Here is a 15,398-nt window from a genome sequence, read left to right as displayed (position 1 = left end):
ATTAGCCTCCCATGAGGGACTTTATCAGACACCTTACTAAAATCCATGTAGACAACATCCCTCCTCTACCCTCATCAATCTCTCTCATTACCTTGTCAAAAAACTCAATCGAGTTGGTAAGGCATGACTTGCCATGCACAATGCCATGCTGGTTAGGCCATGTGTTTCCAAATGCTCATATATCCTATCCCAAAGAATTTTCCCTATCAATTTCCCTGCAACTGATATGAGACTCACTGGCTATAGTTCCCAGGTTTTTCCCTTGATCCCTCCTTATATAGGGCTACAACATTAGCCACTCACTAGTCCTCTGGGACCTTGCTTGTGGCTAGAAAGGTCACAAAGATACTAGTCAAGGGCCCAGCAATCTCGTCTCTTGACTCCTTCAAAAACCTGGGTTAAATTCCATCAGACCCTGGGGACTTATCCGCCTTAATACTCATTAGGAGGCCCAACACTTCCTCCTCCTTGACTGCTGAATGCCCTGATGTATTTATACACTGATCTTCTGGTATTTCATATCCTTTTCCTTGGTAAATACTGAGGCAAAGTACTCGTTAAGTATCTTGCTCACATTCTCTGCTCATAAGCAAATGTTTCCCCACTTTATCCTTGAGTGGTCCCACCCACTCCCTTAGTTATCCTTTTACTCTTGAAGTATGCAATCATGCAGATTGTAGTTCAGGCCACTGAACTTTGGGAAATGCGGGTGAAGTTCAGGAATAGTCAACAGAGATTTGTGGTAGTATGGCTAGAGAGAGAGCTGTCTGCTTGACATGAGCTGCTGGAAACTGTATGTCAAATACGATTTCCAAAGACATCTCCTATTTCTGGATTAAGTTCCCTTGCTCCTTGTCCAGAACAGTGGAGGTTAAACCTGTCCTAAGCCTGTGATGGGCTCTGTACCCTTCACCCACACAAGTGCAAACAAATCCTTGTACAATAGTTCTCTCTTCACCAATACTTGTTGCAGAGATGCCAATATCATAACTTGGAAGGATCATATCTTGTATTTTCTAGCATTGAAAAATCCCTTGACCTTCTCCTTGGTCAGTTATAGACAATTTTTATATTCTTCCTGGCCCAAACAAATCCATTGCCTCTTCACAAAAGCACATTTACCATTCTGGAGCTTAACCTTATTCTAAAGAAATCTCATGAGCTCTTCAATTATTCTAAGACTTTCCTTCTTTTAAGCAAGCAAGGTTTCACCAATCTTTCATCCACAGTGTTCTAAACTATTTTGATTGGTGACCTCATACCAATTTATGAGCTTGATAACTGATTAAATCTTCTAATGATTGTTGACTTTCAGGTAGCATTAGCTTTCTTATCTGATGGAATTGTACATTATGAAAGGTTCAACTTGGTGAAGAGCATGACTCTACTAGTTCAGCGTCCTGCTTCAAAACTGAAGGATATTCTCCATTATTGTCGGAGGGTTAAGTTTAAACTTCCCAAAAGCTGAAAGCTGATATCTACGTTAATAGATGTTGTTCACTCACCTGGGCAGTTTTGATCAACATAACCTCTTGTACAATTTGTTCAATTCCTCTGCTTTCACCATGTATGATACTGGTCAAGTCTTGCACTATGCTAACTTGCTGTTGATTTAAGATTAATATGAGTTTCGACACACCACTCCCCTCCCCACCCCAATACAGGCATACAAATCATTGCACATACTTACATGTTTCTCTGAAGATTTATCTAGATATGGTGCAAGGGATTTTGCAGACCTGGGCAACTTCCAGCTCATCCATGAAACAGTTTAATTTATTTTCTTTTAATGTCTCTTTTTTTCTTTTCCAAGGTGGCTGAGGTCCTGTCAAACTGCGTGATCTATGAACCACTCAAACTGTGGTTCTTCATGGCGATGAGTTCTCGCTCTCGAAACTCACCAAGCACATGGTGCTTTTAATATCTCGAGGTGTGGCTGGGAAGACGTAGACTTCAAGGTGCAGCCCTGCAGACAACCAAATTCTTCACTGGTATCACCAACTGAAGCACTGTAGGAGATTGAAACATTGAGTCTACAATGTTTGCTACTGTCAAAAGAAGGTCTTCAAATCAGGGGGAACTCAAATAAGCAATGTTGCAGATTGTAACATCAAAACAGTGAGTTGTAGGTCTCACTGTCATCTGGTGCAAGAGCAATATCTCTCTCTCCCTCGCTAATGAGACAGAGAGCCTGACTGAGATGTGGAAGTGCTGGGATAGACAGTAGTTTTTGATGGACTCTAGATCATGGTCCTGGGGGTGGAGTTGTTATTGCTTTCATAGTGGGTAATGGGGGAGATTGATGCTTTTGCTGGAGCAGTGGTGGGAGGGGGAGGGGTGGGTTGTTACTTTTGCTGCTGGTTGTGCATGGGAGGGGGGAAGGGCTTTGAGGTTCTAACATTTTCTGTCATTCATTCCTTGGGCTTTTAAATTCTGTTGCATGGATGTCTGTGAAGAATAAGAATTCCGGGTTGTATACTGTATACTTTCTGTGAGATTAAATTGAAGCATTGAACTACTGATATGGCTGTGATGTGTTCACATTGAATGCATCCAACGAACCCAGTTTTAATTCTTTGTGCCAATGTTTTCCTACAGCAGTCGTTCTTCTGTCTATTCCATTACTATGATGGATTGTTTCACTTGTCATTAAAATAAAACTACATGATATACTTGACCTCAGGTTTTCATTGATTCACCTGAATGTCTTCAGGTTCAGCCTGCATTTTGTTCAAGGAATTATACTGAACTTTTGATATACCAACTCAAGCAGTCAGGAATAGTGTCAACCGTGTCAACACTGGAATCCTTGTCTATCACTTTGAAGAAAATACAATAATTTGTATGTTATTATTCTAGTTGTACATCTTCTGTTTCGGCTCCCCTACACATTTCCAGTCTATATTGTATACAACTCACCCTTGTGGATTTCTAACAAGTATAAATGTACGTAGAAATGAGTTCTCTGCCATTAAGCTAGCTTTCACACTTGGTCTGGCCTTATAGCATGTGCCTGCATCCCCCAAACTGCTTTAAACTGACATACTGACAACACAGATGCCCTGTGCAGGAAAGCACAGAGTCGACTGTACTTCCTCAGAAGGCTGGCGTCATTCAATGTTTGTAGTGAGATGCTGAAGATGTTCTATCGGTCAGTTGTGGAGAGCGCCCTCTTCTTTGTGGTGGCGTGCTGGGGAGGCAGCATTAAGAAGAGGGACGCCTCACATCTTAATAAGCTGGTAAGGAAGGCGGGCTCTGTCGTGGGCACAGAACTGGAGAGTATGACATCGGTGGCAGAGCGGAGGGCGCTGAATAGGCTACGGTCAATCATGGAAAACCCTGAACATCCTCTGCACAGCACCATCCAGAGACAGAGAAGCAGCTTCAGCGGCAGGTTGCTGTCAATGCAATGCTCCTCAGACAGGATGAAGAGATCATTACTCCCCAACGCCATTCGGCTCTACAATTCAACCACCAGGGCAAGTCATGTTAAACTGCCGGGGTTAGGACTGAGCTTAAGTTACCACTCAATGCACTTTAGTAAACTATTTAAGAACTTTTTAAAAGCTATTTATTAATGCTTTTTGGGAGGGTGATTTTAGATGCATATCATATTTATACTGAGTTAAATACTGTATGTAATTAGTTTTGCTATAATAAGTGTATGGGACACTGGAAAAATGTTGAATTTCCCCTTGGGGATGAATAATCTATCTATCTATCTATCTATCTATCTATCTATCTATCTATCTATCATATCATATTTAATGATCTCCATTAGAACACCACAACATTGCCCACTGGTTCCAAACTCACTCATATGGCAGTATTTTTATTGAAACTCCCATTTCCATCATAATACTGAAGCCATCTATCAATGTGAATATTTTTCATCCCAATCCCAACATACGCCTTGAATGTTTGATAACTTAGACTGAACGTTTGAATTTTAAACCAGAATTTTAAGCCATGTCCAGAAGACACCAGAATTACAACATTGTTGCACATACTGCCACACAGCAAGATAACTGCTGCTGATCTCAACTGGTTGTCAGAGCTCATATGATTAAATTCATCCATCACTGGCTGTACTTGCTCACACCTTGCAACCTCTGCTGCTGCTGAGCCCTTTCATATCAAAGTTTTCGATGCACTGATTTTTTTCTCCAGCCTTGCTGCTAGGGATGTTCATTCCCAATTATTTTTCAGCACGTGACAGGAAGTGCACCAATGAATCTGTAAGCTTCATCATAAAGTCTGATTCAGAAATGAAAGACTTCAACAGGGTATTTGTCACTTTGTGCCTCACCAGCATTTATGTGGATTGTGATTTTCGGAAATAGCTTTTGAACCTACCAGCTGCTATATCCCATTATTGTCAACTGCTCTTTGAGCCCCAAGTGAGTGTCCTGCAAGACATTGACACTTGTTGGAAAGCTAAAATTAAGTCATTACAACTGAAGCATCAGGAAGGGACCTGTTGACCTTGAATTTTCTATAAATGTTAATGTGCTTGGCAATTTCCTGTTACACCTGGCTTCAATGCAATAGAAACCATCTGTGACCTTTTTCATTTCAATTATTAATTTTAAAGGCCAGATTCACAGGTATAAAGGTAATTTTTATGAAAGTTATTGGACCTGAGTTTATTTCAATGTCCTCCAATATTATACAATCTGGCATTTCCCTCCCAGAACCTGCAGCCCGGATCATTTAAAGGAATTTTCATGGGCTTTTAAGGATTACTTCTGCAGCTAGGAACCAGCCAAAGTTCTATTTTATTTTTCCCTATCCAGCAGGGTAAGTTTTTTTTTTGCCTGGATGCACAACACTTGATGGAGCTGACCAGAGGAGCAGCCCTAATATTCATTTTCAGGTAGCAGGAATTGTGTAAGTCAAGCACGTTGGAGCTGGGAGAACAAATGTGTCCCATGAAGTGTTTTCAAGAATATCTTCTTTTAACAATGCAAGGATCAGTGTTTGTCTTCGCCACCTGGATGTTAAGCTTCTCCAGAGCACATAGGAAAATCAGGGCTACCCAGAACAGGTCCCAAACAGTTTCATTTCAATTAATGAAAATTGTTGATGTTCAAGCAGTAAAAGAAGAAATAATACCATAATACCATAAAACATAGGAACAGAATTAGACCATCTGGCCCATCGAGTCCTCCCAAAATTCATGCCAAGATAAATTTGGGATGGCCTTCGGTAATTGAGTTCTTGCTACCTGAAGAGGGAATGAGAAGGAGGTCATGTCTGTGGTTGGATGACTTTTATTCTTATCCACTGTCCAAGAAACACAAAAGAGATATATCAGTATTGAGGAAATCACCCCAAGCCCAGCTTCTGGAATCTATTCTATTAAAAACTGGTAGAAAGAGAAATCCTCTATTTACATAAGAACATGGTCCTGACTGGAAAATGCTGCCTAGGACATGACTGGAGCCAGTCACTGTTGTCTGTTCCATAACCCTCTCATTTGGCTTCACAAAGTCATTTGAAAATTTGCTCTGTCCAGGAGGCACTGGTAATCTGTTGGATGCAGCTCCACCATGCCAATTGGCCCAAGTATTTAATAACTCGAGCAGTCCACTGATAGACCTGGTAACCGTAGCATTCACTGACAAAGCAGAGCATGTTGGTGTTGTATGTAGTGAACCCACAGTGAACAATGACATGCTGAAGTGGTGGAAGCACTAATTCACTTGGCAAAATCTAGGGATTTCATTGGACAGGTGTGGCTCTGTTAGCTGCCTCTCGCAATGCTTCTGTCTGTGAATCCTTTCTGGTTGTTTGTCTCCCTACAGGAGTGACATAAGGCCTGCCCTAAGATAAACAGTGAGTAATAATGGGGGCTAAACATGAGGGGAAACAATCAGAATGAAGCAAAGTGCAATCTCAGAATGTGGTTGGAAACACTTGGCTCACAATTGGAGCGCCACAGTAGCATAGTGGTGAGCACAAAGCTATCACAATTCGTGGCGTTCCAGAGTTTGGAGTTCTCTATTAAGAAGTTTGTATATCCCTCCCGTGAATGCATCATTTTCCCCTGCTTGCTCTGGTTTCTTCCCACAGTCCAAAGGCGTACCAGTTAGTAGGTTAATTGGTCACTGTACATGGTCCTGAGGTTAGGCTAGGGTTAACTAAGTGGGTTACCAAGCAGTGTGGCTCATGGGCCGGAAGGGCTATTCCGCACTGAATCGCTAAATAAAAATTAAAAATATATAAATATATTTAATTGTCAGCGGTTGACTTGCCCATTAAATTCACTTCACAATCGCCTCAATCAGTAGATAAGGCCAATCCTGATTAATTCACTTTTGCTGCTGGATAGGTACTTGACCTCTACAGATGGAGAGATGATGTCATCAGGCTGCCATTTTGCTTTAACGTTTATGCATCTGCTCTGCTTCTGATCAGAGAGTATAAACTGGGATTAGTGTTTTTATGATCAGTGGGAATGATTAGGTAAATTAATTTCTGGTTTTTAGACTTTCACCCACACCTCTTAACAGGTAAGTGGAATTAAAATCATGGCAATTGTCTGTCCTTAAGAACCTCTTCTTGGGCTGCAGAACTTCCTTCCCTCCTGCTTTGTGGGTACTGAGGTGCCTAATGAGGTCAGACTATTCTGTGGATTGGGGGTGGGATTGGCAACATGGTGGAAGAATAGTCTGTGAGGTGGTTTGCACCACTTAAGCTGGACATTTGGGTGCATTCATGGCCTCGAGAATCTCATCCTTACTTTAGTCATGGGCCAGAGATACCAGTAAGTCAGTGCTGTTGATGCATTTCATCAAGACGGCTTTAATAGCACATCTTTGAATCATTTCCCCTGTCCACTCTTCCCATTACCAAGCTCAAGTTAGAGCTTCTCTTTCAGAGGTCTGGCATTAGGCACTGTCTATCCGTTCTGAGTGAACCTGGAGGTTTCAGCTGGAAGTAGTGTTAACTCCTGCTGCCTTTACCATCAGGGTTGATAGCTAGTTGCTGGGATAACTGGGCTCTATCCAACTTCAGCTTTTCCTTCTTTAATGTTAGAAAATTGTGCTCTGCCAAAATGTACAATGTCGATCAAACTGATTACGAACTGAAATCCTTGGTGGTGGCATCCGTCGGTCTCGAGAGACCATGGATCTGCGCCTGGAGTTTCCAGGATGCAGGCCTGGGCAGGGTTGTATGGGAGACCGGCAGTTGCCCAAGCTGCAGGCCTTCCCCTCTCCACGCCACTGATGTTGTCCAAGGGAAGGGCACTAGGACCCATGCAGCTTGGCACCGGTGATGTCGCAGAGCAATGTGCTGTTTAGTGCCTTGCTCAAGGACACAGACACACTGCCTCAGTGACCTTCAGGTTACTAGTCGGATGCCTTGCCTTCTAGGCCACGCACCAACATAAGCCAACTGAAATCCTAGGAGTATTATATAAACATGCTGCTTAAAACTTGCTAACTCATCAATAGTGAAAACAATTACTGATGAAATTTGAAATTAATTATCTGAAGGGATTCTTAGAAAGGCTATATCATATTGCCAGATAGGAAATTACTTAACATAAACCGTGAAGAAAATGAAACACCAGTTCAAGTTCAAAGCAGTCTCATTCCTACTGTTATATTGAACTGATACTGTATAACAAATTGATTTTTAGCTTGTTATGAGGATTACCTGTCTTGTAAGACACCTCAGTAGGAAAGCTTTTTCTGTACTCACCTGGGAATATCGTTTCCAAATATTTTAGTAATTATCAAACTGAGTCTTTTACAATGTTATATCATTTTGAAAGATTTGTTGAATGTAGCATTGCACTGTACAGAAATAGGCTCTATTGATCCACCTCATCCACTTGTCTACATTCATCCTACATTCCTGAAATTAGGTTGACATCCCTCGACTCCCTTCCTGTCCAAGCACCTGTGCTAAGATTGTAATTGCATTTACTTCTACCAACTCTTTCAGCTCAATCCTCTATGTCAAGAAACTTACCCCGCAGATGTCCTTTAAATTTCTCCATGCTCACATTAAACGTAAGCCCTCTGGTGTTAGTGCGTTCTGATATGGCCCAAGTGCGGAGAGAGAGGCAGTGAAGCAGATTGACAGTTCACAGACTTTAATGTGAACAGAGTCAGAGAGAAAAGAAAACAATATGTTACAGAAGTTTTTTGTAACATAGTTTCAGAAGATCTGCAAATGTTTGTCAAAAACAACATGTTAAAACAAATGAAACTATCTAACTTTTACTTGTAGCTAAGTACATTTTGTTATGACGTAGTGAGCAGTTTGAATGGAAAGGACCATTCTTCTTATATCTCATCTAAGGAGCTCCTTTGAAGGAAACCATGGTGTTCTGTGAAGCAAAGTGGGAGCCTATTATTCTTCTCGTTTTTGAGTGTGCCTCGTTCATCTTCTAACTTGGAGCAGTTCTTCTGCCATTATTCCGGTACAATACCAGGATAATGGAATTGTTATCTATCGTTGGTAATCAATTTCTATAACTTAGTCTGGAGAAAGCATGCAATAAGTAAAAACCCACAAATATGAAATATTTGGAAACCATTCATGCCTCTCAGGAGGGAAAAGCAAGCAGATTTTTAAAATCACCACGATTTGCATTAGTTCCTTTAAATTAAGGGTCATAAATAAATAATTGAACAATCGCAGTGTAACTCAACCTTATCTGGTACAGCCACCAATGCAGAAGATTTCCCATACTGTTTTAGGTTAATTATGATGCAACTTAAACTTTATCATTTATGAATCAACGCTAACTGAAATGACATTCAGTGATCATCATCTTTGTATCCTTGTAAGGGGTGATGAGCTTGAAGTAAAGTAATGATTGATCATTTTCTTGATAAGGCTTTGGAAAGACAATGCAATGTAATCAGGAAATTTAACAACTGTTACAGTCATTTCATGGAACAAGGCATGAGCTGAATTAATTACAAACAGCGATTGATCGCAATCAATTCTCTTGAAGCCTTTGATTGTGTGATGGGCAACATCCAGGTCCTGGTGCTGACATTTCTGCTACAGACTGTTTGCATGATCTATGCGATTATCCTTCAAGGTAGAAACTGAGCAAAGCGCACTCCAGAAAGAGAAGATTATTGGAAGAGGACAGCGAGGCTTGAGAGGAAGTGCGGCGGCGGCCATTTTCAAATTGTCCAATTGCTTCTCAGATCGGAGTTCTGAGTGGCGGGACTGCGCAGGCGCGTGAAGGAGGCCCGGGAAGGAGGGAAGATATATAAAGAACTCTGCCTTAAGAAGTGGGCAGCGGAGTGAGCCGGGCGCAGAGTGTAGGGCTTGGGCTCAGAGGGCTTAGGCGGAAGAGGGCACAGTAGGCTTATCTTTTAGTTCTTGTATTTTCAGTTATTTGGGAGGTATGAGTGTGAGGGCAGCTTGTTGTTCTCGGTGTCGGATGTGGGAGATCCTGGAGTCTCCGAGCCTCCCGGACGTCCACATCTGCGCCAGGTGCGCCAAACTGCAGCTCCTGAGGGACCGAGTTAGGGAACTGGAGCTGCATCTCAATGACCTTCGCCTGGTCAGGGAGAGTGAGGAGGTGATGGAGAGGAGTTATAGGCAGGTGGTCACTCCGGGGCCACGGGAGGCAGATAGGTGGGTGACGGTCAGGAAGGGGAAGAGGCAGGTACTAGAGAGTACCCCAGTGGCTGTACCCCTTGACAATAAGTACTCATGTTTGAGTACTGTTGGGGGGGACAGCCTACCTGGTGGGAGTGACAGTGGCCGAGCCTCCGGCACAGAGGACGGCCCTGTAGCTCAGAAGGGTAGGGTTAGAAGAAAGAGGTCCATAGTAATAGGGGACTCAATAGTCAGGGGTTCAGACAGGCGTTTCTGTGGAGGTGACCGGGAGTCCCGGATGGTAATTTGCCTCCCTGTTGCCAGGGTTCGGGACGTTTCTGATCGCGTCCAAGATATCCTGAAGTGGGAGGGTGAAGAGCCAGCGGTCGTGGTACATGTAGGTACCAATGACATAGGAAGAAAAGGGGAAGAGGTCCTGAAATGAGAGTATAGGGAGTTAGGAAGGCAGTTAAGAAGAAGGACCGCAAAGGTAGTAATCTCGGGATTACTGCCTGTGCCACGCGACAGTGAGAGTAGGAATAGAATTAGGTGGAGGATGAATGCGTGGCTGTGGGATTGGAGCAGGGGGCAGGGATTCAAGTTTCTGGATCATTGGGACCTCTTCTGGGGCAGGAGTGACCTGTTCAAGAAGGACGGGTTACACTTGAATCGTGGGGGGACCAATATCCTAGCAGGGAGGTTTGCTAGGGCTACAGGGCGGACTTTAAATTAGTAAGATGGGGGGGCGGGAGACCATTTGAGGAGACTATGGGAGAGGAGGTTAGTTCACCAGTGGAGCAAGTAAATAGACAGTGTGTGAGGGAGGAAAGGCAGGTGATGGAGAAGGGATGCGCTCAACCCGAAGATGTAGGGGAGAAGAAAGAAAAGGATAATAAATTTGAATGCATTGTTAGGGATGGAAAGAGAGGAGGAGATGGAGAGTATCTTAAATGTATCTATTTTAATGCTAGGAGCATTGTAAGAAAGGTGGATGAGTTTAAAGCGTGGATTGATACCTGGAATTGTGATGTTGTAGCTATTAGTGAAACATGGTTGCAGGAAGGGTGTGATTGGCAACTAAATATTCCTGGATTTAGTTGCTTCAGGTGTGATAGAGTAGGAGGGGCCAGAGGAGGAGGTGTTGCATTGCTTGTCCGAGAAAATCTTATGGCGGTGCTTTGGAAGGATAGATTAGAGAGCTCCTCTAGGGAGGCCATTTGGGTGGAATTGAAGAATGGGAAAGGTGCAGTAACACTGATAGGAGTGTATTATAGGCCACCTAATGGGGCGCGTGAGTTGGAAGAGCAAATGTGTAAGGAGATAGCAGATATTTGTAGTAAACACAAGGTGGTGATTGTGGGAGATTTTAATTTTCCACACATAGACTGGGAAGCTCATTCTGTAAAAGGGCTGGATGGTTTAGAGTTTGTGAAATGTGTGCAGGATAGTTTTTTGCAACAATACATAGAAGTACCGACTAGAGATGGGGCAGTGTTGGATCTCCTGTTAGGGAATGCGATAGGTCAGCTGACAGATGTATGTGTTGGGGAGCACTTCGGGTCCAGTGATCACAATAGCATTAGCTTCAATATAATTATGGAGAAGGACAGGACTGGACCTAGAGTTGAGATTTTTGATTGGAGAAAGGCTAACTTTGAGGGGATGCGAAGGGATTTAGAGAGAGTGGATTGGGTCAAGTTATTTTATGGGAAGGATGTAATAGAGAAATGGAGGTCATTTAAGGGTGAAATTATGAGGGTACAGAATCTTTATGTTCCTGTTAGGGTGAAAGGAAAGGTTAAAGGTTTGAGAGCACCATGGTTTTCAAGGGATATTAGAAATTTGGTTCAGAAAAAGAGGGATGTCTACAACAGATATAGGCAGCATGGAGTAAAGGAATTGCTTGAGGAATATAAAGAATGTAAAAGGAATCTTAAGAAAGAGATTAGAAAAGCTAAAAGACGGAGATCTTTAATATGTCATTAGAAATGGGGATTGTGCCGGAGGATTGGCGTATTGCTCATGTGGTTCCATTGTTTAAAAAGGGTTCTAGAAGGAAGCCTAGCAATTATAGACCTGTCAGTTTGACATCAGTGGTGGGTAAATTAATGGAAAGTATTCTTAGAGATAGTATTTATAATTATCTGGATAGACGGGATCTGATTAGAAGTAGCCAGCATGGATTTGTGCGTGGAAGGTCATGTTTGACAAACCTTATTGAATTTTTTGAAGAAGTTACGAGGAATGTTGACGAGGGTAAGGCAGTGGATGTAGTCTATATGGACTTCAGCAAAGCCTTTGACAAAGTTCCACATGGAAGGTTAGTTAAGAAGGTTCAGTCGTTAGGTATTAATGCTGGAGTAATAAAATGGATTCAACAGTGGCTAGATGGGAGATGCCAGAGAGTAGTGGTGGATAATTGTTTATCAGGATGGAGGCCGGTGACTAGCGGGGTGCCTCAGGGATCTGTTTTGGGCCCAATGTTGTTTGTAATATACATAAATGATCTGGATGATGGGGTGGTAAATTGGATTAGTAAGTATGCTGATGATACTAAGGTAGGAGGTGTTGTGGATAATGAGGTGGATTTTCAAAGCTTGCAGGGAGATTTATGCCGGTTAGAAGAATGGGCTGAACGTTGGCAGATGGAGTTTAATGCTGAGAAGTGTGAGGTTCTACATTTTGGCAGGAATAATCCAAATAGAACATACAGAGTAAATGGTAGGGCATTGAGGAATGCAGAGGAACAGAGAGATCTAGGAATAACTGTGCATAGTTCCCTGAAAGTGGAGTCTCATGTAGATAGGGTGGTGAAGAGGGCTTTTGGAACGCTGGCCTTTATAAATCAAAGCATTGAGTACAGAAGTTGGGATGTAATGCTAAAGTTGTACAAGGCATTGGTAAGGCCAAATTTGGAATATTGTGTGCAGTTCTGGTCACCGAATTATAGGAAAGATATCAATAAATTAGAGAGAGTGCAGAGACGATTTACTAGGATGTTACCTGGGTTTCAGCAATTAAGTTACAGAGAAAGGTTGAACAAGTTAGGTCTCTATTCATTGGAGCGTAGAAGGTTGAGGGGGGATTTGATCGAGGTATTTAAAATTTTGAGAGGGATAGATAGAGTTGACGTGAACAGGCTGTTTCCATTGAGAGTAGGGGAGATTCAAACTAGAGGACATGATTTGAGAGTTAGGGGGCAGAAGTTTAAGGGAAACACGAGGGGGTATTTCTTTACTCAAAGAGTGATAGCTGTGTGGAATGAGCTTCCTGTAGAAGTAGTAGAGGCCAGTTCAGTTGTGTCATTTAAGGTGAAATTGGATAGGTATATGGACAGGAAAGGAGTGGAGGGTTATGGGCTGAGTGCGGGTAGGTGGGACTAGGTGAGATTAAGGGTTCGGCACGGACTAGGAGGGCCAAGATAGCCTGTTTCCGTGCTGTGATTGTTATATGGTTATATGGTTAATATTAGGCTCACAATTTGCTTCACAGAATGCCATGGTCTCCTTCAAAGGAGCCCCTCAGATAAAATATAAGAAATACTCCAATTTGGGGATAGAATTCTGAGATGGATGAAGCATAAAGGTGGCAAAGCACTGCAACTGGATGGGCTGGAGTCACAAGAATAAAAATACAAGTTGTTATGGCACTTGTAAAAATAGCAAACTCTTGCAAGTTACTTCACAGGTCTTATCAAATGTAGCAGCCTATCAGATGATCAATAACTCCATCAATGAAATATATTTTAAGAAACAACTTAAAAGATGAAAGAGAAATGAAGGAGCAGGAAGCTTTAGGGAAGGAACTCTACAACCGACAATGATTGGTTCAGTGGATCAGTGAGTCAATTATGTTTCTTCACAGCATATGAAAATCTATAACTTTGATTATAAATATCAGAACATTAAAAGAAGCAGAATCAAGAAAAAAGAGTTATTTCTGAAACTATACCAAATAATAATTAGCATGGATGAAGCCATACATTTCAAAGTGCTGTGATGGGGGTGAGGATTCTGAAGAGGGGGTATTTTGAAAGTTGAAGAGAAAAACAACAGTTCACATTTACAAAATGGGTTATGCTATGCAAAATCTGTCTGGAAGGTACGTACAAATGTAGGAGCATAACTCCCATTAGCATCAAAGCAGGAAAACACTCAGGCAAAATTGAAGGCTCTCTGTCTGAATGCATATATCATTTGTAACAGTGTACATAATGTCACGTAAATTGGTTTGATCCAATGGCAATTGGAGATATGGCTGCAAATGGATCGAGATTGGGAGCGATTGTGGTTTTTGAACAATTAGGATCTTTTCTGGAGCAGAGGTGATGGGCACTGGAGGGATGGGTTGCACCTGAACTGGGGGGAATGGGTGGGATGGGAGGAACTGATATCCTGCTGGAGAGTTTTGGTAATGCTGCTTGGAGGGTTTAAACTAATCTAACAAGGTGGTTGAATTGAAGGCACTAGTATGAATAAATTGTGTCAAATATAGAAATTAAAACAAGCAAGCTCCCAGAGCAAGACAGGGAATGTAGCAAGTCTGATGACCATTTATCTTAATGCAAGGATTCTGACAGGTTAGCCAGATAAGTGCATGGATTGGTAGACGGGAGTGGGATATATTAACTATTACAGTAACATTGTGAAGGAATGGGCAAGAATGGAGGCTCAGTGTTCCAGGCTTGATGGAGATGGAGGTAAGAGAGAAGGTTAGTTGTATTTCTGATTTGGGAGACATCACAACAGCACCTAGGAAACCATTCCTGGGGGATTGCCCATTGAGGTTATGTTGGTAGGATTTAGAACTAACAAATGGGTTACTGTAACAAGGTTGAGCAATAGCAGCCAGCAGGAACTAGAAGAGTAAATATGTAAGGAACTCGCAGCTAGGTGTAAGAATAATAGGATTATAAAGTTAGGTGATCTCAGACTACATCCACACTAGACCGGATAATTTTGAAAACACCGGTTTCACGTAAAAACGGTAGCCGTCCACACAATGCATTTTAAAAAATATCTCTGTCCACATTGAAATGGAGATTTCGGCAAATCTCCTGCTGCACATGCGCAGGACACATCTACCGAAAACAAGCGACATGTTTAGTGTCAAATCTCGCTGTGAAAGAAGTTGTGTTACAGTCTAGAAAAACTTAAACGATGGACAGTTGTTGGCTCTCGCGCAGGAAGACTTAAAAGTAAAAAAAAACAAATACTGAAACGTATGGAGGCGACCGACAGGGAGTTCATGGACTGTATGACCTGGCTGACAACGAACATTGAAAAACTGACTAACTATTGCATTAATAAAGCACCTTGTTAAATGTGTAAAACATGTCTGCATCAGTGTTATCTTGTATTTCCGTACAATGTTACATTAGGCTGTTACACATCTATTGACAGAGAAGTACTTGCATAAATAGATAAACCACCTTCATACGAGCAAGGACAGAAAACAGGGCCAAGTGAGTACAGTATACTTATTTATTCAGTAAGTTATGGGTCAAAGTATTTGCTCGCTGCCGTCTGACAGTGTTTTCAGATTTCTCCGGTTACCCCGTCCACACTGATCTGCCCAAGCAGCGTTTTCAAAAATACCCACCCTGGAAAGCGTTTCTGAAAAGCTCCGGGTTCGGGGGACAAAAACGCCGTTTGAGTGCGGACGGAGGGTGAAAACGAAGAGAAAAAGCTTCGGTTATGGATTTATCTGGTGTAGTGTGGATGTAGCCATGGGGCCTTTCATAGTTCTAAGTGCTTGAATTGGTCAGAATTTAAATGTGTCCGCCAAAGCTTTGTCATGCAAAATGCAGGTGGGCCTAC

The 15,398-nt window shown here is 42.2% G+C and overlaps 1 long non-coding RNA gene across 1 annotated transcript in view; it reads right to left on the bottom strand.

Annotated features, from left to right (window-relative positions):
• Positions 1–1,841: 1,841 nt before the first annotated feature.
• Positions 1,842–15,398, bottom strand: part of LOC132384693 (uncharacterized) — an 81,784-nt gene continuing 68,227 nt past the window's right edge. Inside the window, exon 4 of the long non-coding RNA XR_009508986.1 lies at positions 1,842–2,009. This is a non-coding gene — a long non-coding RNA (uncharacterized LOC132384693). The remainder of the gene's footprint in view (positions 2,010–15,398) is intronic.

The sequence above is a fragment of the Hypanus sabinus genome, chromosome 2 (genome assembly GCF_030144855.1).
Source record: "Hypanus sabinus isolate sHypSab1 chromosome 2, sHypSab1.hap1, whole genome shotgun sequence".
In the NCBI taxonomy this organism is placed as follows: Eukaryota; Metazoa; Chordata; class Chondrichthyes; order Myliobatiformes; family Dasyatidae; genus Hypanus; species Hypanus sabinus.
The sequence above is the reverse complement of the archived record's forward strand: the minus strand, read 5'-3'. Positions and strand labels throughout refer to the sequence as shown.